This window comes from Lathyrus oleraceus, chromosome 5 (assembly GCF_024323335.1).
Source record: "Lathyrus oleraceus cultivar Zhongwan6 chromosome 5, CAAS_Psat_ZW6_1.0, whole genome shotgun sequence".
NCBI classification, from domain to species: domain Eukaryota; kingdom Viridiplantae; phylum Streptophyta; class Magnoliopsida; order Fabales; family Fabaceae; genus Lathyrus; species Lathyrus oleraceus.
Window position 1 is genome coordinate 581,532,889 of NC_066583.1, and position 24,447 is coordinate 581,557,335.

The 24,447-nt window shown below is 29.0% G+C and overlaps 16 non-coding genes across 16 annotated transcripts; all 16 read right to left on the reverse strand.

Annotated features, from left to right (window-relative positions):
• Positions 1-401: 401 nt before the first annotated feature.
• On the reverse strand, positions 402-505 carry LOC127089942 (small nucleolar RNA Z279/snoR105/snoR108). Its single transcript, XR_007791490.1, has one exon. It is a non-coding gene; the product is annotated as a small nucleolar RNA Z279/snoR105/snoR108 (small nucleolar RNA).
• Positions 506-1,429: 924 nt separating this feature from the next.
• Positions 1,430-1,532, reverse strand: LOC127089840 (small nucleolar RNA Z279/snoR105/snoR108). The gene has a single exon (XR_007791392.1). It is a non-coding gene; the product is annotated as a small nucleolar RNA Z279/snoR105/snoR108 (small nucleolar RNA).
• A 1,292-nt stretch (positions 1,533-2,824) lies between these two features.
• LOC127089931 (small nucleolar RNA Z279/snoR105/snoR108) lies at positions 2,825-2,928 on the reverse strand. The gene has a single exon (XR_007791480.1). It is a non-coding gene; the product is annotated as a small nucleolar RNA Z279/snoR105/snoR108 (small nucleolar RNA).
• Positions 2,929-3,852: 924 nt separating this feature from the next.
• Positions 3,853-3,955, reverse strand: LOC127089786 (small nucleolar RNA Z279/snoR105/snoR108). Its single transcript, XR_007791340.1, has one exon. It is a non-coding gene; the product is annotated as a small nucleolar RNA Z279/snoR105/snoR108 (small nucleolar RNA).
• A 1,291-nt stretch (positions 3,956-5,246) lies between these two features.
• On the reverse strand, positions 5,247-5,350 carry LOC127089933 (small nucleolar RNA Z279/snoR105/snoR108). The gene has a single exon (XR_007791481.1). It is a non-coding gene; the product is annotated as a small nucleolar RNA Z279/snoR105/snoR108 (small nucleolar RNA).
• A 924-nt stretch (positions 5,351-6,274) lies between these two features.
• Positions 6,275-6,377, reverse strand: LOC127089788 (small nucleolar RNA Z279/snoR105/snoR108). The gene has a single exon (XR_007791342.1). It is a non-coding gene; the product is annotated as a small nucleolar RNA Z279/snoR105/snoR108 (small nucleolar RNA).
• A 1,291-nt stretch (positions 6,378-7,668) lies between these two features.
• Positions 7,669-7,772, reverse strand: LOC127089929 (small nucleolar RNA Z279/snoR105/snoR108). The gene has a single exon (XR_007791478.1). It is a non-coding gene; the product is annotated as a small nucleolar RNA Z279/snoR105/snoR108 (small nucleolar RNA).
• A 942-nt stretch (positions 7,773-8,714) lies between these two features.
• On the reverse strand, positions 8,715-8,818 carry LOC127089864 (small nucleolar RNA Z279/snoR105/snoR108). Its single transcript, XR_007791415.1, has one exon. It is a non-coding gene; the product is annotated as a small nucleolar RNA Z279/snoR105/snoR108 (small nucleolar RNA).
• Positions 8,819-12,038: 3,220 nt separating this feature from the next.
• On the reverse strand, positions 12,039-12,141 carry LOC127089855 (small nucleolar RNA Z279/snoR105/snoR108). The gene has a single exon (XR_007791406.1). It is a non-coding gene; the product is annotated as a small nucleolar RNA Z279/snoR105/snoR108 (small nucleolar RNA).
• Positions 12,142-12,773: 632 nt separating this feature from the next.
• Positions 12,774-12,877, reverse strand: LOC127089897 (small nucleolar RNA Z279/snoR105/snoR108). The gene has a single exon (XR_007791447.1). It is a non-coding gene; the product is annotated as a small nucleolar RNA Z279/snoR105/snoR108 (small nucleolar RNA).
• Positions 12,878-13,793: 916 nt separating this feature from the next.
• Positions 13,794-13,897, reverse strand: LOC127089899 (small nucleolar RNA Z279/snoR105/snoR108). The gene has a single exon (XR_007791449.1). It is a non-coding gene; the product is annotated as a small nucleolar RNA Z279/snoR105/snoR108 (small nucleolar RNA).
• Positions 13,898-14,843: 946 nt separating this feature from the next.
• On the reverse strand, positions 14,844-14,947 carry LOC127089940 (small nucleolar RNA Z279/snoR105/snoR108). The gene has a single exon (XR_007791488.1). It is a non-coding gene; the product is annotated as a small nucleolar RNA Z279/snoR105/snoR108 (small nucleolar RNA).
• Positions 14,948-18,162: 3,215 nt separating this feature from the next.
• LOC127089856 (small nucleolar RNA Z279/snoR105/snoR108) lies at positions 18,163-18,265 on the reverse strand. The gene has a single exon (XR_007791407.1). It is a non-coding gene; the product is annotated as a small nucleolar RNA Z279/snoR105/snoR108 (small nucleolar RNA).
• A 632-nt stretch (positions 18,266-18,897) lies between these two features.
• Positions 18,898-19,001, reverse strand: LOC127089913 (small nucleolar RNA Z279/snoR105/snoR108). The gene has a single exon (XR_007791462.1). It is a non-coding gene; the product is annotated as a small nucleolar RNA Z279/snoR105/snoR108 (small nucleolar RNA).
• A 915-nt stretch (positions 19,002-19,916) lies between these two features.
• Positions 19,917-20,020, reverse strand: LOC127089930 (small nucleolar RNA Z279/snoR105/snoR108). Its single transcript, XR_007791479.1, has one exon. It is a non-coding gene; the product is annotated as a small nucleolar RNA Z279/snoR105/snoR108 (small nucleolar RNA).
• Positions 20,021-22,074: 2,054 nt separating this feature from the next.
• Positions 22,075-22,178, reverse strand: LOC127089938 (small nucleolar RNA Z279/snoR105/snoR108). The gene has a single exon (XR_007791486.1). It is a non-coding gene; the product is annotated as a small nucleolar RNA Z279/snoR105/snoR108 (small nucleolar RNA).
• Between the last annotated feature and the right edge of the window lie 2,269 nt (positions 22,179-24,447).

Here is a 24,447-nt window from a genome sequence, read left to right on the forward strand (position 1 = left end):
AGGTATTTAGGACTTTATCATATTTATTTATAATTATAGTAGATATGGTTCTGTGTATTTAATGATACACAAATCTAAATCTTTTGAAAAGTTCAAGAAATTAAAAATGAAGAACAAAATCAATTGGACATGAATATTTAAATCATTCGAGCAGATCAAGGGGGTGAATATGAAAAAAAAAATTAGTTTTTTAAATATTTAATTTTTGGTGCTTATTAATTTTTGTTTTATATTAAACAGTAAATTTGTCATGTAAAAAGTTTTGCATTTTTTAAACATTTACAATAAATTTAAAAAATATTTTATAAGAAAATAATCAAATGGAGTAAATTAGATAAAATTAAATTCAAAACCAATAAAACATTTTATAACTAGAATTACCTCTTTAGGTTTGAACTATAGAGATCAGATTGGTCAAAGGAGAATGCCCAATTGTCGTAACCAGGCTTGGGGCAGACACGTAACTCGCATATTTAATGCAACACTAGACAACTCATCATATATCATTACTGAAGAATCATTGATTAATAACACTGTAATCTATTATTCTTATAGAAGTCATGTATTTCTATATCTCCATATCTTCGATGTGGGACTAATATAAAGCAAATGTTTTTTGTTTACAACACTGAATTTCATGTAGCAATAAGTTACAACACCACTTCCAATTTTATTATGCGGCTCAATGTTGCATTAGTTTAGCTGAAGATTCAAGTGATCTATCAATCGCTTTGGGTTCTATCTCATGGACGAGATTTGACTTAATGTATTTTATCTTTTTCTTTTCTGAATCTTGTACTCGAATGTCGTCTCATTTTCATGGGATGTTATAAGAAATAAAACTTATGGATACTAAACTTAAGTAAATGTAAATTTTATAGAAACTAAAATATCATTTAATCTTATATATGTATTAAATTCAATCTTCAAATATCTTTAAATTAATGGCTCCACATTTTTAAGATAGACATCAGGGTGTTTTACATATGGGTTGACCACCATGTCTGTATATATTGATGTATGTGAATCATTGAATATATTAGGCATTAGAGGTATTTAGTACTTCATCATATTTATTGATAATTATAGTAGATATGGTTATGTGTATTTAATGATACACAAATCTAAATTCTTTGAAAAGTTCAATCAATTGGACATGAATATTAATATCATTCGAGGAGATCAAGATGGTGATTATTAAAAAACTAATTTAGTTTTCTAAATATCCAATTTTTGGTGCTTATTAATTTTTTTAATATTAAACAGTAAATTTTTCGATGTAAAAAGTTTGACTTTTTTTTAACATTTACAGTAAATTTTAAAAATATTTAATAAGAAAATAAACACATGGAATAAATTACATAAAAAGAAATTCAAAAGTAACAAAACATTTTATAATTAGAATTATCCCCTTTAGGTTTGGACTATAGAGATCAAATTGGTCAAAGAGAGTGCCCAATTGTCGTAACCAGGCTTGGGGCAGACACCTAACTCGCAAATTTAATGTGAGATAAGACCACTCATCATATCTCATTACTGCTTGAAGAATCATTGATTAATATCACTATAATCTACTATTCTCATACCGGTCATGTATTTCTATATCTCTAGATCTTCGATGTGGGACTGATATAATGCAAATGTTTTTTGTTTACAACACTGAATTCCATGTAATAACATGTTTCAACACAACTTCCAATTTTATTGTGTGGCTCAATTTTGCATCAGTTTAGCTGCAGATTCAAGTGATCTATCAATCGCATGGGGTTATATCTCATGGATGAGATTTGGCTTAATGTATTTTATCTTTTTCTTTTCTGAATCTTGTAGTCGAAAGTCATCTCATTTTCATGGGATGTTTTAGGAAATAAAACTTATGGATAATAAGCTTAAATAAATGTAAATTTTAGAGAAACTAAAATTTCATTTAATCTTATGTTATGTATTAAATTTAATCTTCAAATATCTTTAAATTAATGGCTCCTCTTTTGAAGATAGAGATAAGGGTGTTTTACATATGTGTGGACCAACATATCTGTAAATATTGATGTATGTAAATCATTGAATACATTAGGCATAAGAGGTATTTAGTACTTCGTCATATTTATTGATGATTATAATAGATATAGTTATGCGTATTCAATGATACACAAATCTAAATCCTTTGAAACGTTCAAGAAGTTTAAAATGAAGAAAAAAATCAATTGGACATGAATATTTAAATCATTCGACCTGATCAAGGTGGTGAATATTTAAAAAATAGTTTAACTCTCTAAATATCCAATTTTTGGTGTTTATTAATTTTTTTTATATGAAACAAATAAATTATTCATGTAAAAATTTGGCATTTTTTTAACATTTATAATAAATTTTAAAAATATTTAATAGAAAAATAAACACATGGCATACATTAGGCATTAGAGGTATTTAGGACTTTATCATATTTATTTATAATTATAGTAGATATGGTTCTGTGTATTTAATGATACACAAATCTAAATCTTTTGAAAAGTTCAAGAAATTAAAAATGAAGAACAAAATCAATTGGACATGAATATTTAAATCATTCGAGCAGATCAAGGGGGTGAATATGAAAAAAAATAATTTAGTCTTTTAAATATTTAATTTTTGGTGCTTATTAATTTTTGTTTTATATTAAACAGTAAATTTGTCATGTAAAAGGTTTTGCATTTTTTAAACATTTACAATAAATTTAAAAAATATTTTATAAGAAAATAAACAAATGGAGTAAATTAGATAAAATTAAATTCAAAACCAATAAAACATTTTATAACTAGAATTACCTCTTTAGGTTTGAACTATAGAGATCAGATTGGTCAAAGGAGAATGCCCAATTGTCGTAACCAGGCTTGGGGCAGACACGTAACTCGCATATTTAATGCAAGACTAGACAACTCATCATATATCATTACTGAAGAATCATTGATTAATAACACTGTAATCTATTATTCTTATAGAGGTCATGTATTTCTATATCTCCATATCTTCGATGTGGGACTAATATAAAGCAAATGTTTTTTGTTTACAACACTGAATTTCATGTAGCAATAAGTTACAACACCACTTCCAATTTTATTATGCGGCTAAATGTTGCATTAGTTTAGCTGAAGATTCAAGTGATCTATCAATCGCTTTGGGTTCTATCTCATGGACGAGATTTGACTTAATGTATTTTATCTTTTTCTTTTCTGAATCTTGTACTCGAATGCCGTCTCATTTTCATGGGATGTTATAAGAAATAAAACTTATGGATAATAAACTTAAGTAAATGTAAATTTTATAGAAACTAAAATATCATTTAATCTTATATATGTATTAAATTCAATCTTCAAATATCTTTAAATTAATGGCTCCACATTTTTAAGATAGACATAAGGGTGTTTTACATATGGGTGGACCATCATGTCTGTATATATTGATGTATGTGAATCATTGAATATATTAGGCATTAGAGGTATTTAGTACTTCATCATATTTATTGATAATTATAGTAGATATGGTTATGTGTATTTAATGATACACAAATCTAAATCCTTTGAAAAGTTCAATCAATTTGACATGAATATTAATATCATTCGAGGAGATCAAGATGGTGATTATTAAAAAACTAATTTAGTTTTCTAAATATCCAATTTTTGGTGCTTATTAATTTTTTTAATATTAAACAGTAAATTTTTCGATGTAAAAAGTTTGACTTTTTTTTAACATTTACAGTAAATTTTAAAAATATTTAATAAGAAAATAAACACATGGAATAAATTACCTAAAATGAAATTCAAAAGTAACAAACCATTTTATAATTAGAATTATCCCCTTTAGGTTTGGACTATAGAGATCAAATTGGTCAAAGAGAGTGCCCAATTGTCGTAACCAGGCTTGGGGCAGACACCTAACTCGCAAATTTAATGCGAGATAAGACCACTCATCATATCTCATTACTGCTTGAAGAACCATTGATTAATATCACTATAATCTACTATTCTTATACCGGTCATGTATTTCTACATCTCTAGATCTTCGATGTGGGACTGATATAATGCAAATGTTTTTTGTTTACAACACTGAATTCCATGTAATAACATGTTTCAACACAACTTCCAATTTTATTGTGTGGCTCAATTTGCATCAGTTTAGCTGCAGATTCAAGTGATCTATCAATCGCATGGGGTTATATCTCATGGATGAGATTTGGCTTAATGTATTTTATCTTTTTCTTTTCTGAATCTTGTAGTCGAAAGTCATCTCATTTTCATGGGATGTTTTAGGAAATAAAACTTATGGATAATAAGCTTAAATAAATGTAAATTTTAGAGAAACTAAAATTTCATTTAATCTTATGTTATGTATTAAATTTAATCTTCAAATATCTTTAAATTAATGGCTCCTCTTTTGAAGATAGAGATAAGGGTGTTTTACATATGTGTGGACCAACATATCTGTAAATATTGATGTATGTAAATCATTGAATACATTAGGCATAAGAGGTATTTAGTACTTCGTCATATTTATTGATGATTATAATAGATATAGTTATGCGTATTCAATGATACACAAATCTAAATCCTTTGAAAAGTTCAAGAAGTTTAAAATGAAGAAAAAAATCAATTGGACATGAATATTTAAATCATTCGACCTGATCAAGGTGGTGAATATTTAAAAAATAGTTTAACTCTCTAAATATCCAATTTTTGTGTTTATTAATTTTTTTTATATGAAACAAATAAATTATTCATGTAAAAATTTGGCATTTTTTTAACATTTATAATAAATTTTAAAAATATTTAATAGAAAAATAAACACATGGCATACATTAGGCATTAGAGGTATTTAGGACTTTATCATATTTATTTATAATTATAGTAGATATGGTTCTGTGTATTTAATGATACACAAATCTAAATCTTTTGAAAAGTTCAAGAAATTAAAAATGAAGAACAAAATCAATTGGACATGAATATTTAAATCATTCGAGCAGATCAAGGGGGTGAATATGAAAAAAAGATAATTTAGTCTTTTAAATATTTAATTTTTGGTGCTTATTAATTTTTGTTTTATATTAAACAGTAAATTTGTCATGTAAAAAGTTTTGCATTTTTTAAACATTTACAATAAATTTAAAAAATATTTTATAAGAAAATAAACAAATGGACTAAATTAGATAAAATTAAATTCAAAACCAATAAAACATTTTATAACTAGAATTACCTCTTTAGGTTTGAACTATAGAGATCAGATTGGTCAAAGGAGAATGCCCAATTGTCGTAACCAGGCTTGGGGCAGACACGTAACTCGCATATTTAATGCAAGACTAGACAACTCATCATATATCATTACTGAAGAATCATTGATTAATAACACTGTAATCTATTATTCTTATAGAGGTCATGTATTTCTATATCTCCATATCTTCGATGTGGGACTAATATAAAGCAAATGTTTTTTGTTTACAACACTGAATTTCATGTAGCAATAAGTTACAACACCACTTCCAATTTTATTATGCGGCTCAATGTTGCATTAGTTTAGCTGAAGATTCAAGTGATCTATCAATCGCTTTGGGTTCTATCTCATGGACGAGATTTGACTTAATGTATTTTATCTTTTTCTTTTCTGAATCTTGTACTCGAATGCCGTCTCATTTTCATGGGATGTTATAAGAAATAAAACTTATGGATAATAAACTTAAGTAAATGTAAATTTTATAGAAACTAAAATATCATTTAATCTTATATATGTATTAAATTCAATCTTCAAATATCTTTAAATTAATGGCTCCACATTTTTAAGATAGACATAAGGGTGTTTTACATATGGGTGGACCATCATGTCTGTATATATTGATGTATGTGAATCATTGAATATATTAGGCATTAGAGGTATTTAGTACTTCATCATATTTATTGATAATTATAGTAGATATGGTTATGTGTATTTAATGATACACAAATCTAAATCCTTTGAAAAGTTCAATCAATTTGACATGAATATTAATATCATTCGAGGAGATCAACATGGTGATTATTAAAAAACTAATTTAGTTTTCTAAATATCCAATTTTTGGTGCTTATTAATTTTTTTAATATTAAACAGTAAATTTTTCGATGTAAAAAGTTTGACTTTTTTTTAACATTTACAGTAAATTTTAAAAATATTTAATAAGAAAATAAACACATGGAATAAATTACATAAAATGAAATTCAAAAGTAACAAACCATTTTATAATTAGAATTATCCCCTTTAGGTTTGGACTATAGAGATCAAATTGGTCAAAGAGAGTGCCCAATTGTCGTAACCAGGCTTGGGGCAGACACCTAACTCGCAAATTTAATGCGAGATAAGACCACTCATCATATCTCATTACTGCTTGAAGAACCATTGATTAATATCACTATAATCTACTATTCTTATACCGGTCATGTATTTCTACATCTCTAGATCTTCGATGTGGGACTGATATAATGCAAATGTTTTTTGTTTACAACACTGAATTCCATGTAATAACATGTTTCAACACAACTTCCAATTTTATTGTGTGGCTCAATTTTGCATCAGTTTAGCTGCAGATTCAAGTGATCTATCAATCGCATGGGGTTATATCTCATGGATGAGATTTGGCTTAATGTATTTTATCTTTTTCTTTTCTGAATCTTGTAGTCGAAAGTCATCTCATTTTCATGGGATGTTTTAGGAAATAAAACTTATGGATAATAAGCTTAAATAAATGTAAATTTTAGAGAAACTAAAATTTCATTTAATCTTATGTTATGTATTAAATTTAATCTTCAAATATCTTTAAATTAATGGCTCCTCTTTTGAAGATAGAGATAAGGGTGTTTTACATACGTGTGGACCAACATATCTGTAAATATTGATGTATGTAAATCATTGAATACATTAGGCATAAGAGGTATTTAGTACTTCATCATATTTATTGATGATTATAATAGATATAGTTATGCGTATTCAATGATACACAAATCTAAATCCTTTGAAAAGTTCAAGAAGTTTAAAATGAAGAAAAAAATCAATTGGACATGAATATTTAAATTATTCGACCTGATCAAGGTGGTGAATATTTAAAAAATAGTTTAACTCTCTAAATATCCAATTTTTAGTGTTTATTAATTTTTTTATATTAAACAAATAAATTATTCATGTAAAAATTTGGCATTTTTTTAACATTTATAATAAATTTTAAAAATATTTAATAGAAATATAAACACATGGCATACATTAGGCATTAGAGGTATTTAGGACTTTATCATATTTATTTATAATTATAGTAGATATGGTTTTGTGTATTTAATGATACACAAATCTAAATCTTTTGAAAAGTTCAAGAAATTAAAAATGAAGAACAAAATCAATTGGAAATGAATATTTAAATCATTCGAGCAGATCAAGGGGGTGAATATGAAAAAAAATAATTTAGTTTTTTAAATATTTAATTTTTGGTGCTTATTAATTTTTGTTTTATATTAAACAGTAAATTTGTCATGTAAAAAGTTTTGCATTTTTTAAACATTTACAATAAATTTAAAAAATATTTTATAAGAAAATAAACAAATGGAGTAAATTAGATAAAATTAAATTCAAAACCAATAAAACATTTTATAAATAGAATTACCTCTTTAGGTTTGAACTATAGAGATTAAATTGGTCAAAGGAGAGTGCCCAATTGTCGTTACCAGGCTTGGGGCAGACACACAACTCGCATATTTAATGCAAGACTAGACAACTCATCATATATCATTACTGAAGAATCATTGATTAATAACACTGTAATCTATTATTCTTATAGAGGTCATGTATTTCTATATCTCCATATCTTCGATGTGGGACTAATATAAAGCAAATGTGTTTTGTTTACAACACTGAATTTCATGTAGCAATAAGTTACGACACCACTTTCAATTTTAGTGTGCGCTCAATGTTGCATTAGTTTAGCTACAGATTCAAGTTATCTATCAATCGCTTTGGGTTCTATCTCATGGACGAGATTTGCTTTATGTATTTTATCTTTAGCTTTTCTGAATCTTGTACTCGAAAGTCATCTCATTTTCATGGGATGTTATAAGAAATAAAACTTATGGAGAATAAACTAAAATAAATTTAAATTTTATAGAAATTAAAATATCATTTAATCTTATGTTATGTATTAAATTTAATCTTCAAATATCTTTAAATTAATGGCTCCTCTTTTGAAGATAGAGATAAGGGTGTTTTACATATGGGTGGACCAACATGTCTGTATATATTGATGTATGTGAATCATTGAATACATTAGGCATATGAGGTATTTAGTACTTCATCATGTTTATTGATGATTATAGTAGATATAGTTATCCGTATTTAATGATACCCAAATCTAAATCCTTTGAAAAGTTCAAGAAATTTAAAATGAAGAAAAAAATCAATTGGACATGAATATTCAAAGCATTCGAGCTGATCAAAGTGGTGAATATTTAAAAAATAGTTTAGTTATCTAAATATCCAATTTTTGGTGTTTATTAAATTTTATATATTAAAGAAGTAAAATTGTAATGTAAAAATTTGGCATTAGTTAACATTTACAATAAATTTTTAAAATTTTTAATAAGAAAATAAACACATGGAATAAATTACATAAAACTAAATTCAAAAGTTACAAAATATTTTATAACTAGATTTACCCCCTTTAGGTTTGGGCTATCAAGATCAAATTGGTCAAACGAGAATGCCCAATTGTCGTAACCAGGCTTGGAGCAGACACCCAACTCGCATATTTAATGTGAGACCAGACCACTCATCATATCTCATTACTGCCTGAAGAATCATTGATTAATAACACTATAATCTTCTATTCTTATAGCGGTCATGTATTTCTATATCTCCAGATCTTCGATGTTGGACTAATATAAAGCAAATGTTTTTTGTTTACAACACTGAATTCCATGTAACAACAAGTTACGACACCACTTCCGATTTTATTATGCGGCTCAATGTTGCATTAGTTTAGCTGTAGATTCATGTGATCTATCAATCGCTCTGGGTTCTATCTCATGGACGAGATTTGGCTTAATGTATTTTCTCTTTTTCTTATCTGAATCTTGTACTCGAATGCCATCTCATTTTCATGGGATGTTATAAGAAATAAAACTTATGGATAATAAACTTAAGTAAATGTAAATTTTATAGACACTAAAATATCATTTAATCTTATATATGTATAAAGTTTAATCTTCAAATATCTTTAAATTAATGGCTCCTCATTTTTATGATAGACATAAGGGTGTTTTACATATGGGTTGTAATATCCCATATTCCCTTAGATGCTCAATTAGTTGTCAGTTAAGATCATTTGAGTTCCTATGTACTCTATCTATTATCATTTGTAACAATTGGAGCTCCTATGTGCTATAAATGTTGTCAATTGGGACCAATAGAGTAACCAGTGAACTCTGAAGAGATTAATTATTAATAAAGAGACAGACCGATATTTATAAGTACAAGAGAGGACATTTTTGGTAACATTAATAATTTGTCAATTGGTACTGGAAGATGAAATATCAATTGAGATATTTTATGTTACTACCTAATATTAATATATATATATATATATATATATATATATATATATATATATATGTGTGTGTGTGTGTGTGTGTGTGTGTTTGTGTGTGTGTGTGTGTGTCCAAGGTGAGTTCTAGATAGAACTTTAGATTTAGAAATTAGGGTTGGTAAAACCATGAAATTGATAGTGAGATTGTTGATAGTATGATGAGTTTCTATGAATCTTCATTGATGATATTTCTATGGGTGTTCTTGCATATGTTGGATTATTGTGATACAATGATGTGGTTGTTGTTTAGAAGTTTGTTGATGTGTTTTATGTCCATGCCAAGGGGTTGGTTGTGAAAAAATGAAGTAAAAATTATGCAGGTGAAAGTGAGGTGTTTTACATTCAATCGATTGAGTCATTTGATCAATCTATTGACCTGAATTAATTATTTGATGAATTAAAATATGTCACCAATGGGGTTCAAACCCGAGACCTCCTTGAAATGATACAAGCCTTACCACTAGGCCAAAGATGTTGTGTTGAATACTTATGCAATGAATAAATGTTAATCTAAATCTTGATTAAGATAGATTAATGAATTAATTAAGGATTATAACTCCGTTTTGGATACGGACAGATGCGTTAGTAAGATAACGAAAAAGGCTATTATTATGATACCATGTTATAGTATATTATGTGTCTTACAAATTCTATGACTTATATTATGATGGATGTTAAACACGGTTGATATGTTTGGATGTGAAATGATATGATTAAAACTCTACAAAGATGAGTGAGGAAACCTAGGAGAATAACTCAATTAATAACTTAGAAAGATAATATAGGTTATGGAAATGAGTATACGATGATGCTTGGATGCAACGGTATCTAGGTATGTATCGTGGACGAGTATCCACTTGGTAAGTGAATCAATATGCTTTGTATGAAACATGTGTGATTTATGTATGAGAATGGATCATGTTATGATGCCATGAGAATTGATATGATGTCATGAGAATCGTTTGATATATTTTGGTGAGGAGCATTGCTCCGAAAGCCCTATTGGTTATCGAGAGTTAATCACGTATTCGGAATTAGTTATGATTACATACCACTTCAAGGCTATGTAAAGCGGTACGTGGGGATGTGGCACCAATGATTCGCGCCTCAATTGGGTTTGAGTCCCAATCATAACAGACATTGGGGAAAGGTGGACACCTAAGTGGGTTAGAGTCCCATATGGTGAAAATTACTCAAAGTGGGTTCGAGACCCATACGAGTGATGGCTCTTAGAAGTGGGTTAGAGTCCCATATGGTGAAAAATACTCAAAGTGGGTTCGAGTCCCATACGAGAGATGGTTCTTAAAAGTGGGTTCGAGTCCCAAACGAGCGATGGTTCTTAAAAGTGGGTTTGAGTCCCACAGGGGAACCTGATATCCACCGTGAAAGTCGAATCATACGGACATGCGTGAACCAAGCCTTGGCCTAGATGTAGGTCTGGTTGGGGATCGACGTTGCGTGAATCCGAATAGTGATTTGTTGAGTTATGTGAACTCAAGTCACATGTTTCGATGCATTGCGTTTATCCCTCGGTTACTCAAGTCCTAGTTACAAGGTGCGAGTGATGCACATATATACTTGAGTTAGAATCAAATAGGAACCCTGTAGAGCCGAGTGGACCCATAGGATAGGAGAACTCACTGAGATTATTGCCTCATCCCATTATTGTTGTTATTTTTCAGGCAATCCTTACAGGTTGAATATAAGAGAAGCTGTTTATGGATGTTTCAAGGGATGCTGTTTATCATGATCTTCCGTTGTGGAGTTGTGTGCAATGAAGATATTGCACATAGTTCTTAGATTTTATTGTTCAGACATTATTGTATAACATGTTCCATTGATGTTTTTAGTTTGGACATGTATATATATTGATGCCATTAGGCACTTATATTGGATCAATACCAATTATTAATACTTGTATGATATTATTCTAGATATATATTATACTGGTTGTTACATGGGTGGACCAACATGTCTGTATATATTAATGTATGTGAATCATTGAATACATTAGGCATTAGAGGTATTTAGTACTTCATCATATTTATTGATGATTATAGTAGATATGGTTATGTGTATTTAATGATACACAAAGCTAAATCCTTTGAATATTTCAAGAAATTCAAAATGAAGAACAAAATCAATTGGACATGAATATTAAAATCATTAGAGTAGATCAAGGTTGTGAATATTAAAAAAACAATTTAGTTTTCAAAATATCCAATTTTTGGTGGTTTTTTTTATATTAAACAATAAATTTATCATGTAAAAAGTTTGACATTTTTTTAACATTTACAATAAAATTTTAAAAATATGTAATAAGAAAATAAACACATGGAATATATTACATAAACTTAAATTCAAAAGTAACAAAACATTTTATAACTAGAATTACCCCCTTTAGGTTTGAACTATAGAGATCAGATTGGTCAAAGGAGAGTGCCCAATTGTCGTAACCAGGCTTGGGGCAGACACCAACTCACATATTTAATGTGAGACTAGACCACTCATCATATCGCATTACTGCCTGAAGAATCATTGACTAATAACACTACAATCTATTATTCTTATAGCGGTCATGTATTTCTATATCTCCAAATCTTCGATGTGGGACTAATATAAAGCAAATGTTTTTTGTTTACAACACTGAATTCCATGTAGCAAAAAATAACAACACCACTTCCAATTTTATTGTGCGGCTCAATGTCTGTATATATTGATGTATGTGAATCAGTGAATACATTAGGCATTAGAGGTATTTAATACTTTATCATAGTTATGGATGATTATAGTAGATATGGTTATGTGTATTTAATGATACACAAATATAAACCCTTTGAAAAGGTCAAGAAATTCAAAATGAAGAAGAAAATCAATTGGACATAATATTAAAATTATTCGAGCAGATCAAGGTGGTAAATATTAAAAAAATAATTTAGTTTTCTAAATATCCAATTTTTGGTGCTTATTAATATTTTTTATGAAACAGTAAATTTGTCATTTAAAAAGTTTGGCATTTTTTTAACATTTACAATTAATTTTAAAAATATTTAATAAGAAAATAAACACATGGAATACATTACATAAAATTAAATTCAAAAATAACAAAACATTTTGTAACTAGAATTACCCCCGTTAGGTTTGGACTAAAGATATCAGATTGGTCAAAGGAGAGTGCCCAATTGTCATATCCAAGCTTGGGGCAGACACCCAACTCGCATATTTAATGCGAGACTAAACAACTCATCATATCTCACTACTAGCTGAAGAATCATTGATTATTAACATTATAACGTACTATTTTTCGATGTGGGACTAATATAAAGCAAATGTTTTTTATTTACAACACTGAATTCCATGTAGCAACAAATTACAACACCACTTCCAATTTTATTGTGCGGCTCAATGTTGCATTAGTTTAGCTGCAAATTCAAGTGATCTATCAATCGCTTTGGGTTCTATCTCATGGACGAGATTTGGCTTAATGTATTTTATCTTTTTCTTTTCTGAATCTTGTACTCGAAAGTCATCTCATTTTCATGGGATGTTATAAGAAATAAAACTTATGGAGAATAAGGTTAAATAAAAGTAAACTTTATAGAAACTAAAATATCATTTAATCTTATGTTATGTATTAAATTTTATCTTCAAATATCTTTAAATTAAAGGCTCCTCTTTTGAAGATAAGAATAAGGGTGTTTTACATATGGGTGGCCAAACATGTCGGTATATACTGATGTATGTGAATCATTGACTACATTCGACATAAGAGGTATTTAGTACTTCATCATATTTAATGATGATTATAGTAGATATAGTTATGCGTATTTAATTATACACAAATCTAAATCCTTTGAAAAGTTCAAGAAGTTTAAAATGAAGAAAAAAATCAATTGGACATGGATATTCAAATCATTCGAGCTGATCAAGACTCTGAGTATTTAAAAAATAGTTTAGCTTTCTAAATGTCCAATTTTTGGTGTTTATTTAATTTTTTTATATTAATCAAGTAAATTTGTCATGTAAAAGTTTGGCATTTTTTTAACATTTACAATAAATTTTAAAAATATTTAATAAGAAAATAAACACATGGAATAAATTACATAAAACTAAATTCAAAAGTAATAAAATATTTTATAACTAGATTTACCCCCTTTAGGTGTGGTCTATAGAGATCAAATTGGTCAAAGGAGAGTGCCCTATTGTCCTAACCAGGCTTGGGGAAGACACCCAACTTACATATTTAATGTGAGACTAGACCACTCATCATATTTCATTATTGCCCGAAGAATCATTGATTAATAACACCATAATCTACTATTCTTATAGGGGTCATGTATTTCTATAATTCCAGATCTTCGATGCAGAACTAATATAAAGTACATGTTTTCTGTTTACAACACTAAATTCCATGTACTAACAAGTAACGACACCACTTCCAATTTTGTTGTGCAACTCAATGTTGTATTAGTTTAGCTGCAGATTCAAGGGATCTATCAATCGCTTTTGGTTCTATCTAATGGACGAGATTTTGGTTAATGTATTTTATCTTTTTCTTTTCTGAGTGTTCTACTCGAATGTCGACTCATTTTCATGGGATGTTATAAGAAATAAAACTTATGGATACTAAACTTAAGTAAATGTAAAATTTATAGAAAATAAAATATCATTTAATCTTATATATGTATAAAATTTAATCTTCAAATATCTTTAAATTAATGGCTTCTCATTCTTAAGATAGACATAAGGGTTTTTTACATATGGGTGAACCTACATGTCTGTATATATTGATGTATGTGAATCAGTGAATACATTAGGCATTAGAGGTATTTAATACTTTATCATAGTTATGGATGATTATAGTAGATATGGTTATGTGTATTTAATGATACACAAATCTAAACCCTTTGAAAAGGTCAAGAAATTCAAAATGAAGAAGAAAATCAATTGGACATAATATTAAAATTATTCGAGCAGATCAAGGTGGTAAACATTAAAAAAATAATTTAGTTTTCTAAATATCCAATTTTTGGTGCTTATTTATTTTTTTATTAAATACTAAATTTGTCATGTAAAAGGTTTGGCATTTTTTTAGCATTTACAATAAATTTTAAAAATATTTAATAAGAAAATAAACACATGGAATAAATTACATAAAATTAAATTCAAATGTAACAAAACATTTTATAACTAGAATTATCCCCGTTAGGTTTGGACTATAGATATCAGATTGGTCAAAGGAGAGTGCCCAATTGTCGTATCCAAGCTTGGGGCAGACACCCAACTCGCATATTTAATGCAAGACTAAAAAACTCATCATATCTCATTACTAGTTGAAGAATCATTGATTATTAACACTATAATCTACTATTCTTCGATGTGGGCCTAATATAAAGCAAATGTTTTTTATTTACAACACTGAGTTCCATGTAGCAACAAATTACAACACCACTTCCAATTTTACTGTGCGGCTCAATGTTGCATTAGTTTAGCTGCAAATTCAAGTGATCTATCAATCGCTTTGGGTTCTATCTCATGGACGAGATTTGACTTAATGTATTTTATCTTTTTCTTTTCTGAATCTTGTACTCGAATGCCGTCTCATTTTCATGGGATGTTATAAGAAATAAAACTTATGGATAATAAACTTAAGTAAATGTAAATTTTATAGAAACTAAAATATCATTTAATCTTATATATGTATAAAGTTTAATCTTCAAATATCTTTAAATTAATGGCTCCTCATTTTTATGATAGACATAAGGGTGTTTTACATATGGGTTGTAATATCCCATATTCCCTTAGATGCTCAATTAGTTGTCAGTTAAGATCATTTGAGTTCCTATGTACTCTATCTATTATCATTTGTAACAATTGGAGCTCCTATGTGCTATAAATGTTGTCAATTGGGACCAATAGAGTAACCAGTGAACTCTGAAGAGATTAATTATTAATAAAGAGACAGACCGATATTTATAAGTACAAGAGAGGACATTTTTGGTAACATTAATAATTTGTCAATTGGTACTGGAAGATGAAATATCAATTGAGATATTTTATGTTACTACCTAATATTAATATATATATATATATATATATATATATATATATATATATATATATATATATATATATATATATATATATATATATATATATGTGTGTGTGTGTGTGTGTGTGTTTGTGTGTGTGTGTGTCCAAGGTGAGTTCTAGATAGAACTTTAGATTTAGAAATTAGGGTTGGTAAAACCATGAAATTGATAGTGAGATTGTTGATAGTATGATGAGTTTCTATGAATCTTCATTGATGATATTTCTATGGGTGTTCTTGCATATGTTGGATTATTGTGATACAATGATGTGGTTGTTGTTTAGAAGTTTGTTGATGTGTTTTATGTCCATGCCAAGGGGTTGGTTGTGAAAAAATGAAGTAAAAATTATGCAGGTGAAAGTGAGGTGTTTTACATTCAATCGATTGAGTCATTTGATCAATCTATTGACCTGAATTAATTATTTGATGAATTAAAATATGTCACCAATGGGGTTCAAACCCGAGACCTCCTTGAAATGATACAAGCCTTACCACTAGGCCAAAGATGTTGTGTTGAATACTTATGCAATGAATAAATGTTAATCTAAATCTTGATTAAGATAGATTAATGAATTAATTAAGGATTATAACTCCGTTTTGGATACGGACAGATGCGTTAGTAAGATAACGAAAAAGGCTATTATTATGATACCATGTTATAGTATATTATGTGTCTTACAAATTCTATGACTTATATTATGATGGATGTTAAACACGGTTGATATGTTTGGATGTGAAATGATATGATTAAAACTCTACAAAGATGAGTGAGGAAACCTAGGAGAATAACTCAATTAATAACTTAGAAAGATAATATAGGTTATGGAAATGAGTATACGATGATGCTTGGATGCAACGGTATCTAGGTATGTATCGTGGACGAGTATCCACTTGGTAAGTGAATCAATATGCTTTGTATGAAACATGTGTGATTTATGTATGAGAATGGATCATGTTATGATGCCATGAGAATTGATATGATGTCATGAGAATCGTTTGATATATTTTGGTGAGGAGCATTGCTCCGAAAGCCCTATTGGTTATCGAGAGTTAATCACGTATTCGGAATTAGTTATGATTACATACCACTTCAAGGCTATGTAAAGCGGTACGTGGGGATGTGGCACCAATGATTCGCGCCTCAATTGGGTTTGAGTCCCAATCATAACAGACATTGGGGAAAGGTGGACACCTAAGTGGGTTAGAGTCCCATATGGTGAAAATTACTCAAAGTGGGTTCGAGACCCATACGAGTGATGGCTCTTAGAAGTGGGTTAGAGTCCCATATGGTGAAAAATACTCAAAGTGGGTTCGAGTCCCATACGAGAGATGGTTCTTAAAAGTGGGTTCGAGTCCCAAACGAGCGATGGTTCTTAAAAGTGGGTTTGAGTCCCACAGGGGAACCTGATATCCACCGTGAAAGTCGAATCATACGGACATGCGTGAACCAAGCCTTGGCCTAGATGTAGGTCTGGTTGGGGATCGACGTTGCGTGAATCCGAATAGTGATTTGTTGAGTTATGTGAACTCAAGTCACATGTTTCGATGCATTGCGTTTATCCCTCGGTTACTCAAGTCCTAGTTACAAGGTGCGAGTGATGCACATATATACTTGAGTTAGAATCAAATAGGAACCCTGTAGAGCCGAGTGGACCCATAGGATAGGAGAACTCACTGAGATTATTGCCTCATCCCATTATTGTTGTTATTTTTCAGGCAATCCTTACAGGTTGAATATAAGAGAAGCTGTTTATGGATGTTTCAAGGGATGCTGTTTATCATGATCTTCCGTTGTGGAGTTGTGTGCAATGAAGATATTGCACATAGTTCTTAGATTTTATTGTTCAGACATTATTGTATAACATGTTCCATTGATGTTTTTAGTTTGGACATGTATATATATTGATGCCATTAGGCACTTATATTGGATCAATACCAATTATTAATACTTGTATGATATTATTCTAGATATATATTATACTGGTTGTTACATGGGTGGACCAACATGTCTGTATATATTAATGTATGTGAATCATTGAATACATTAGGCATTAGAGGTATTTAGTACTTCATCATATTTATTGATGATTATAGTAGATATGGTTATGTGTATTTAATGATACACAAAGCTAAATCCTTTGAATATTTCAAGAAATTCAAAATGAAGAACAAAATCAATTGGACATGAATATTAAAATCATTAGAGTAGATCAAGGTTGTGAATATTAAAAAACAATTTAGTTTTCAAAATATCCAATTTTTGGTGGTTTTTTTTATATTAAACAATAAATTTATCATGTAAAAAGTTTGACATTTTTTTAACATTTACAATAAAATTTTAAAAATATGTAATAAGAAAATAAACACATGGAATATATTACATAAACTTAAATTCAAAAGTAACAAAACATTTTATAACTAGAATTACCCCCTTTAGGTTTGAACTATAGAGATCAGATTGGTCAAAGGAGAGTGCCCAATTGTCGTAACCAGGCTTGGGGCAGACACCAACTCACATATTTAATGTGAGACTAGACCACTCATCATATCGCATTACTGCCTGAAGAATCATTGACTAATAACACTACAATCTATTATTCTTATAGCGGTCATGTATTTCTATATCTCCAAATCTTCGATGTGGGACTAATATAAAGCAAATGTTTTTTGTTTACAACACTGAATTCCATGTAGCAAAAAATAACAACACCACTTCCAATTTTATTGTGCGGCTCAATGTCTGTATATATTGATGTATGTGAATCAGTGAATACATTAGGCATTAGAGGTATTTAATACTTTATCATAGTTATGGATGATTATAGTAGATATGGTTATGTGTATTTAATGATACACAAATATAAACCCTTTGAAAAGGTCAAGAAATTCAAAATGAAGAAGAAAATCAATTGGACATAATATTAAAATTATTCGAGCAGATCAAGGTGGTAAATATTAAAAAAATAATTTAGTTTTCTAAATATCCAATTTTTGGTGCTTATTAATATTTTTTATGAAACAGTAAATTTGTCATTTAAAAAGTTTGGCATTTTTTTAACATTTACAATTAATTTTAAAAATATTTAATAAGAAAATAAACACATGGAATACATTACATAAAATTAAATTCAAAAATAACAAAACATTTTGTAACTAGAATTACCCCCGTTAGGTTTGGACTAAAGATATCAGATTGGTCAAAGGAGAGTGCCCAATTGTCATATCCAAGCTTGGGGCAGACACCCAACTCGCATATTTAATGCGAGACTAAACTACTCATCATATCTCACTACTAGTTGAAGAATCATTGATTATTAACATTATAACGTACTATTCTTCGATGTGGGACTAATATAAAGCAAATGTTTTTGGTTTACAACACTGAATTCCATGTAGCAACAAATTACAACACCACTTCCAATTTTATTGTACGGACAATGTTGCATTAGTTTAGCTGCAAATTCAAGTGATCTATCAATCGCTTTGGGTTCTATCTCATGGACGAGATTTGGCTTAATGTATTTTATCTTTTTCTTTTCTGAATCTTGTACTCGAAAGTCATCTCATTTTCATGGGATGTTATAAGAAATAAAACTTATGGAGAATAAGGTTAAATAAAAGTAAACTTTATAGAAACTAAAATATCATTTAATCTTATGTTATGTATTAAATTTTATCTTCAAATATCTTTAAATTAAAGGCTCCTCTTTTGAAGATAAGAATAAGGGTGTTTTACATATGGGTGGCCAAACATGTCGGTATATACTGATGTATGTGAATCATTGAATACATTCGACATAAGAGGTATTTAGTACTTCATCATATTTAATGATGATTATAGTAGATATAGTTATGCGTATTTAATTATACACAAATCTAAATCCTTTGAAAAGTTCAAGAAGTTTAAAATGAAGAAAAAAATCAATTGGACATGGATATTCAAATCATTCGAGCTGATCAAGACTCTGAGTATTTAAAAAATAGTTTAGCTTTCTAAATGTCCAATTTTTGGTGTTTATTTAATTTTTTTATATTAATCAAGTAAGTTTGTCATGTAAAAGTTTGGCATTTTTTTAACATTTACAATAAATTTTAAAAATATTTTATAAGAAAATAAACACATGGAATAAATTACATAAAACTAAATTCAAAAGTAACAAAATATTTTATAACTAGATTTACCCCCTTTAAGTTTGGGATATAGAGATCAAATTGGTCAAAGGAGAGTGCCCTATTGTTCTAACCAGGCTTGGGGAAGACACCGAACTTACATATTTAATGCGAGACTAGACCACTCATCATATCTCATTATTGCCAGAAGAATCATTGATTAATAACACCATAATCTACTTTTCTTATAGGGGTCATGTATTTCTATAACTCCAGATCTTCGATGCAGGACTAATATAAAGTACATGTTTTCTGTTTACAACACTCAATTCTATGTACCAACAAGTAACGACACCACTTCCAATTTTGTCGTGCAACTCAATGTTGTATTAGGTTAGCTGCAGATTCAAGGGATCTATCAATCTCTTTTGGTTCTATCTAATGGACGAGATTTGGGTTAATGTATTTTTTCTTTTTCTTTTCTGAATGTTGTACTCGAATGTCGTCTCATTTTCATGGGATGTTATAAGAAATAAAACTTATGGATACTAAACTTAAGTAAATGTAAAATTTATAGAAACTAAAATATCATTTTATCTTATATATGTATAAAATTTAATCTTCAAATGTCTTTAAATTAATGACTCCTCATTCTTAAGATAGACATAAGGGTTGTTTACATATGGGTGGACCAATATGTCTGTATATATTGATGTATGTGAATCAGTGAATACATTAGGCATTAGAGGTATTTAGTACTTTATCATATTTATGGATGATTATAGTAGATATGGTTATGTGTATTTAGTGATACGCAAATCTAAACCCTTTGAAAAGGTCAAGAAATTCAAAATGAAGAAGAAAATCAATTGGACATAATATTAAAATTATTCGAGCAGATCAAGGTGGTAAACATTAAAAAACTAACTTAGTTTTCTAAATATCCAATTTTTGGTGCTTATTTATTTTTTTATTAAATACTAAATTTGTCATGTAAAAGGTTTGGCATTTTTTTAGCATTTACAATAAATTTTAAAAATATTTAATAAGAAAATAAACACATGGAATAAATTACATAAAATCAAATTCAAATGTAACAAAACATTTTATAACTAGAATTATCCCCGTTAGGTTCGGACTATAAATTTTATCTTATATATGTATAAAATTTAATATTCAAATATCTTTAAATTAATGGCTCCTCATTCAAAAGATAGACATAAAGGTTGTTTACATATGGGTGGACCAATATGTCTGTATATATTGATGTATGTGAATTAGTGAATACATTAGGTATTAGAGGTATTTAGTACTTTATCATATTTATGGATGATTATAGTAGATATGGTTATGTGTATTTAGTGATACGCAAATCTAAACCCTTTGAAAAGGTCAAGAAATTCAAAATGAAGAAGAAAATCAATTGGACATAATATTAAAATTATTCGAGCAGATCAAGGTGGTAAATATTAAAAAAATAACTTAGTTTTCTAAATATCCAATTTTTGGTGCTTATTAATTTTTTATTTTTAAATAGTAATTTTGTCATGTAAAAAGTTTGGCATTTTTTTAACATTTACAATAAATTTAAAAATATTTAATAAGAAAATAAACACATGGAATAAATTACATAAAATCAAATTCAAAAATAACAAAACATTTTATAACTAGAATTACCCCCGTTAGGTTCGGACTATAAATTTTATCTTATATATGTATAAAATTTAATCTTCAAATATCTTTAAATTAATGGCTCCTCATTCAAAAGATAGACATAAAGGTTGTTTACATATGGGTGGACCAATATGTCTGTATATATTGATGTATGTGAATTAGTGAATACATTAGGCATTAGGGGTATTTAGTACTTTATCATATTTATGGATGATTATAGTAGATATGGTTATGTGTATTTAGTGATACGCAAATCTAAACCCTTTGAAAAGGTCAAGAAATTCAAAATGAAGAAGAAAATCAATTGGACATAATATTAAAATTATTCGAGCAGATCAAGGTGGTAAATATTAAAAAAATAACTTAGTTTTCTAAATATCCAATTTTGGGTGCTTATTAATTTTTTATTATTAAATAGTAAATTTGACATGTAAAAAGTTTGGCTTTTTTAACATTTACAATAAATTTAAAAATATTTAATAAGAAAATAAACACATGGAATAAATTACATAAAATCAAATTCAAAAATAACAAAACATTTAATAACTAGAATTACACCTGTTAGGTTCGGACTATAGATATCAGATTGGTCAAAGGAGATTGCCCAATTGTCGAATCCAAGCTTGGGGCAGACACCCAACTCGCATATTTAATGCGAGACTAAACAACTCATCATATCTCATTACTAGCTGAAGAATCATTGATTATTAACACTATAACCTACTATTCTTCGATGTGGGACTAAAATAAAGCAAATGTTTTTTATTTACAACACTGAATTCCATGTAGCAACAAATTACAACACCACTTCAAATTTTATTGTGCGGCTCAATGTTGCATTAGTTTAGCTGCAAATTCAAGTGATCTATCAATCGCTTTGGATTCTATCTCATGGACGGGATTTGGCTTAATGTATTTTATCTTTTTCTTTTCTGAATCTTGTACTCGAAAGTCATCTCATTTTCATGGGATGTTATAAGAAATAAAACTTATGGAGAATAAGCTTAAATAAATGTAAACTTTATAGAAACTAAAATATCATTTAATCTTATGTTATGTAATAAATTTAATCTTCAAATATCTTTAAATTAAAGGCTCCTCTTTTGAAGATAGGGATAAGGGTGTTTTACATATGGGTGGCCAAACATGTCGGTATATACTGATGTATGTGAATCATGGGTGGCCAAACATGTCAGTATATACTGATGTATGTGAATCATTGAATACATTATGTAACAACCCGTATAATATATATCTAGAATAATATCATACAAGTGTTAATATCCCATATAATATATATCTAGAATAATATCATACAAGTGTTAATATCAACATAAGTGCCTAATGGCATCAATATATATATATATATATATATATATATATATATATATATATATATATATATATATATATACATGTCCAAACTAAAAACATCAATGGAACATGTTATACAATAACGCCTAAACAATAAAAATCTAAGAACTATGTACAATATCTTCATTGCACACAACTCCACAGCGGAAGATCATAATGAACAGCAACCCTTGAAACATCCATAACAGTTGCTCTTATATTCAACTTGTAAGTATTACCTGAAAAATAACAACAATAATGGGATGAGATAATAATCTCAGTGAGTTCTCCTATCCTATGGGTCCACTCGGCTCTACAGGGTTTTCTAGTCAATATTCAACTCATATCCAACTCAAGTCAACAAGGGAACGAAGACTTGAGCGATGGGGAACTATCTTGCAATTGTATGGCAACATGCATCTGAGTTCTCATAACTCAACCACGATCATTATTCAGATCACGACGCATCAATTCCCGAACGGACTTACGTCTAAGCCAGGCCCGATTCATGCATGCTCGTATGATTCGACTTTCGTGGTGGAAATCGGGTCCTCTATGAGGCTTAATCCCCAGTTCAAGCGACCGTCACCCGTATGGGACTCTAACCCACCTAGGGTATCTCTCACTGTATGGGACTTCAACCCACCTAGGTGTCCACCTTTCCCCCATGTCCGACATGGTTGGGGCTCAAACCCAATTGAGGCTCGAATCATTGGTCCCACATCCCAATGCTTACTCATCTAAGCATACCAATAGAGATGTGTACCACCACAGAAAACACACATTCTGAATACATGATCGGTTCCATAATCATTGGTTCCACGAACCATAATAAATTCATCAATCACAGGTGAGTTCATTCACCATGATACACAAATAATAACATGCCATGTTCCATAATCATAGGTGACTTCATTCACCATGATACACAAATAATAACATGGCATGTTCCATACAATGCGTCTCATTCTCAATCATGGCAACAATTTGCCCACGACCTCACATAAGCATCGTACGAATGAATACCGTATTCTCATACATATATCTCACATGTTCCATAACCTAGATCATATTTCTAAGTTATTAATCAAGTTATTCTCCTAGGTTTCCTCACTCATCTTTGGTAAGGTTTTTAATCATGTTATTTCACCTTCCACATAACAACAATATTTAATTTTCATCATGATAAAATTCATGGCATTTATAAATCACATAATATTTTATAACATGGAACAATAATAATAGTCCTTTACGTTATCTTTCTAACGCATCCTTCCGTATCCAAAACGGAGATATACCACTCAATTAATTCATTAATCTATCTTAATCAAGATTTAGATTAATATTTATTCATTGCATAAGTATTCAACAACAACCTCTCTAGCCTAGTGGTAAGGCTTGTACAGTTTTAAGGAGGTCTTGGGTTTGAACCTCATTGGTGACATATTCTTTCCAGAATTGAATTCTGTTTCTATTCCCTAAATAACTCCACTTCTTTTATTTTTCCTTTCCATCTACCATTTTTACCTACCAATTTCATATGACAGGATTCTTCAACAACAAAACACATCAAAATTAAACACCCAAGTATCACAAT